A 4,607-nucleotide genomic window follows, 5' to 3' on the forward strand; every position below is an offset into this window, starting at 1 on the left:
TTTTGTTTTTTTCTCTTTAAAGGTGGTTATGTTATTTTGTTGGGATTAATCCACCTTTAAAGTGAAAAAAACAAAACCGACGTATACGACTGGTATGTAAAATATATAGATGTGTATAGGCATGCACACAAACATACGCATGTACACAGATGCATACGCGCACACATGTGCACGCACATACATGCATACATACATACATGCATACATACATACATACATACATACATACATACATACATACATACATACACACGTACGTATATATCATGAACTAACTGTTACTTTCTCAGATGCAGCACAGAATTTTGTCAGTGAACAGGTCGCGGTCTCAAAGCGACGAAAATATTTTGGCGAATTAAATTCAAATATTGAAGTGAATCTAACGGGTTTTGTGTGTTATTTTAAATGGCTTATAAACACCTTCCACGCTGCAATTGTTTTCGTTCCAGCACACGATCTCAGATCAGGTCACTTGTTTTGCGCATGACGTGCACTCGCGCTAGGTAGTTGTAGAATCGACTAGTCACGACTCGCTAGTGCAGATGCGCGAGTGTGCGAATGAGTGCAACGGGACCACCCTTCTCGAATAGTTACCCATGCAGTATTCGTCTGGTATGTTGATTTTTTTTGTTTATTTTTATGTGTCTTGACCATACATATACTGATGAGTAAAGGGTGCATATTACTGCACTGATTACGAAATCATGATCTACCATTCAGTCAGCTTTTAGGGGGCTAGCTTTGAGAGTTGCCATCCCTCGCATTCGGTAAAAATATGTTTATTATGGTAGTTTGACTTTAGAGTCCCTCTTAACATAAGGCATTTATGTATAGTAATGCCCTTATATAAATAAACATATTTATAGGGAATAAATGATAGATTTTTCCCTTATGAGGTTTTTTCACGCCAACCACTTGATAAATTCTCACAAAGACTTTATCCTATTATTGAATTATAAATATAATCAGAATATATTCAGTGCTGAATTTTATTCTAAAAAAACACATGTATCGAGATGCAATTCGAAAAGCCAGCCTCTTACATAGATATATAAGGATAAACAATTTTCTATGTACTAGGCCGAATACATGGGAATCACTGTTACTTCTGTCTTTGAATGAAGAAGGTGTAAGTTTGTTTTGCCTGTTAGTTGCTTTGGTGAGGGATTGTTTTGTTTGTTGTGTGCTGCTTTGCGGCAGTGTAGTTGTGCTTTCTCTCTTTGAGAGTTAGTATGGCTAATAAAAGTAGAAGGAATTCCTTTTACTCAGACCTTTTACTCCTCATCATCTGAGGTGGAGTTGTTAAGGACTGTTGAGGCTATAGACAGGGAACTAGAAAAGAGGAGGTTCGCAGATGTCACCCGAGAAGAAGATGACAATGTGATAATTGATATGGAGAAATACAAGAAGCTGTTGAGTCGAGACGGTTACACCGTACAAGTGACCCCTCCGCTCGAAACAACAAAACTGATAAAAGGAAGAACAATAATGTATAAGACTTATTCAATCAAGGAAAGGAAAATAGATCATATGACAACGGAACAAGTGGAGAAGATGCTGAAGCCAATCTGGCAAGAAATAACATATCTTGCCAGAGGGCCGAAATTTGGGCAAATTGAAGTTAGATTCAAAAACGAAAACACGGCGAAGAAGCACGCGGCAACACCACTGAAGGATGAAGTGTTAGTACTTCTACCCACGTACCTGGGACAGAGAGCGACTCGGGTAAGGGTAGAAAGAATACCACCAGAAATTGACGTAGCCTGGATAGCAGCTGCTGTCTTGGCTGAAACTGAAGGAAAAATAGTGGTGCTCCAGGCAACTAAGACGAAAAGTGCAAATTGGAAAGGCCAAATATTAAACATGATAGTTCAAGTGAGGCAATAGAAGAGATGGTGGAAACAGTAACTATGGATGAAGTTGTAATGAATGTAAGAGTGGTGGGCAGGATACCGCGCTGTTTCAAATGTGGTCAGAAGGGCCACATAAAAGCAAAATGCCCTCTGCCAGATAAAAAAGTGGAGGAAGTGCAAGAAGAAAGCAGTAAGGAGAAGACGCAGGAGAGGCCCCGGGAAGAACAGGAGGAGGAGGAATTGGTTTCAGAAAAAGAGGAAGAATGGGAAAAGAGAAGGAAGAGGAAAAAGGCAAGTCCAACACACAAAGAACTTCACCCGACAACTACCCAAGGCCCACCCATACCCTCTCTATTCCACTCTTGCCCTGCAGACACTAAGCCTTCCCATTCCCTTCCATCACAAAAACAAAAGTAAAGAGTACATACAGACAATGCCTCAAAAATCTCCTCCTCCAGATGTTTTGCGTGTATAATTCATGACAAAGACTTGTTTGCAGAGGCTTTCAAATGGGAAAACACGGTGCATGTTGGTGCGGAAGGTGTGAGTGGTCTGGTGCTACTATTAATGGCACAGCAAAGGATGGCTATAGAGAGACATAATGTGGATTATGAAATGTGGGAAGTTGACTCCGATAAGGAGAAGCTGTTACAGTTTGTTCAGTCTGAAGAACTGATAGAGAGATTTGGGTTGGATATAATTGAGTATAGGGGAAAGGAAGCAAGTGGTGTTGCCTGATGGGGTGGGTAGCACCATTTTCATCTTTACATTTATCCATCTTTCATTATATTGTAGTGAAACCTCTCTCTCGGGTATTTATTTACGAATGATAACGTAGTGGCTAACATCTAGCTTTCGGCCGCTTGGACCCTTGTGTCCATCTCCCTGATTGGCCCTTATTTGTGCGGCATTTGTCTCCAGTTCTGTTTCGTGCCAGGGTGAACATCAACCAATCGTGGCCTTCTGTTAAGGTCACGTGAGAGAGTGTTTTTTTCTGCTGTTTCTTGAGCCCCTTTTTATCTATAAATAGTCCTGCTTCATCTATGCCAGTTTGTCTTCAATTTCAGACCTCTTACAGCTCTGGTCGTTTGACCACACACCAACCAGCCGGTTTCCAGCGACGACGTCAACACCACCGATCTACTGTCTACTACGATGTCATCGCCAGTGCCAACAACACCACCAGAGTATACGCTACCAACAGCAAACGCGGTTCCTTCTCAACACTGTTTGTGTGGATTGCTTCCACCTCGAAAATAACAGCCAGAACAACCTGCGAGAATCTTCTGTATTCAAGTAACCAGTCACAGCATCAACACTCAACTTCACACACAACATGTGACACCTCAGCTCTGCTATTTGGCCATGACTTCTTGTGTACGGACATTCTACCTACTGTGTAACTCTTCTATGAACTGGTGTTTCTCTATCTTTGTGTTCAGGACTCTTATAGTCTGTTACAGACTCTTATTCCATGTACTGTATTTCTCATTCACATACACACACATATTATTGTATACACACTCTTGTACATGAAGGTCTGTCTTATGTATTATATTACTTATACTGCCGCATGCATGCACACACAGACACACAGTTCACTATGCTAATAAACTTACTCTTTATATATATCTAACGGTTGTGTCTCTGTCTCTCACTTTCCTTGCTGGCACTTGCTCGCATTTCACATGCGAGCCCTCTTATGTCATATTATATGTTTTGTGTCGACCGTGCGACACGTTAAAAGGAGCCTGCTTCCATACGTTGCCATTCTCCTTGGTTCGCACGGTTGTTCTCTACAATATCATATGTTTTTATATATTTTATATTTTATTTTAATTGTACATTCTTTATGTTTCCCCAATGTAATTGCATGTCCCTCTTTGTCGGCCCCTCGTGGGTAATAAAGAAATATATGCTGAATACATGGAGTGTTCGTCTGGTATGTTTATTTTTATGTGTCTTGACCATACATGTACTGATGAGTAAAAGATGCAGATTACTGCATTAATTACGAAATCATGATCTACCGTTCAGTCAGCTTTTAGGGGGCTAGCTTTGAGAGCTGCCATCCCTCGCATTCGGTAAAAATATGTTTATTATGGTAGTTTGACTTTAGAGTCCCTCTTAACATGAGGCATTTATGTATAGTAATGCCCTTATATAAATAAACATATTTATAGGGAATAAATGATAGATTTTTCCCTTATGAGGTTTTTTCACGCCAACCACTTGATAAATTCTCACAAAGACTTTATCCTATTATTGAATTATAAATATAATCAGAATATATTCAGTGCTGAATTTTATTCTAAAAAAACTCATATCGAGATGCAATTCGAAAAGCCCGCCTGTTACATAGATATATAGGGATAAACAATTTTCTATGTACTAGGCTGAATACATGGAGTGTTCGTCTGGTATGTTGATTTTTTTTTGTTTATTTTTGTGTCTTGACCATACGTGTACTGATGAGTAAAGGGTGCATATTACTGCATTAATTACGAAATCATGATCTACCTTTCAGTCAGCTTTTAGGGGGCTAGCTTTGAGAGATGCATTTCCTCGCGTTCGGTAAAAATGTGTTTATTATAGTAGTTTGACTTTAGAGTCCCTCTTAGCATGAGACATTTATGTATAGTAATGCCCTTATATAAATAAATATATTTATAGGGAATAAATGATGGAGTTTTCCATTATGAGGTTTTTTCACGCTAACCACTTGATAAATTCTCACAAAGACTTTATCCTATT

General features: G+C 39.4%; 1 long non-coding RNA gene across 1 annotated transcript; it reads left to right on the top strand.

The window, feature by feature from the left end:
• Window positions 1-124: 124 nt before the first annotated feature.
• Window positions 125-3,778, top strand: LOC106883593 (uncharacterized). The gene is made up of 2 exons (XR_001411143.2): window positions 125-612; window positions 2,921-3,778. It is a non-coding gene; the product is annotated as an uncharacterized LOC106883593 (long non-coding RNA).
• The last annotated feature ends 829 nt before the right edge of the window (window positions 3,779-4,607 follow it).

The sequence above is a fragment of the Octopus bimaculoides genome, chromosome 16, assembly GCF_001194135.2.
Source record: "Octopus bimaculoides isolate UCB-OBI-ISO-001 chromosome 16, ASM119413v2, whole genome shotgun sequence".
Classification (NCBI taxonomy): Eukaryota; Metazoa; Mollusca; class Cephalopoda; order Octopoda; family Octopodidae; genus Octopus; species Octopus bimaculoides.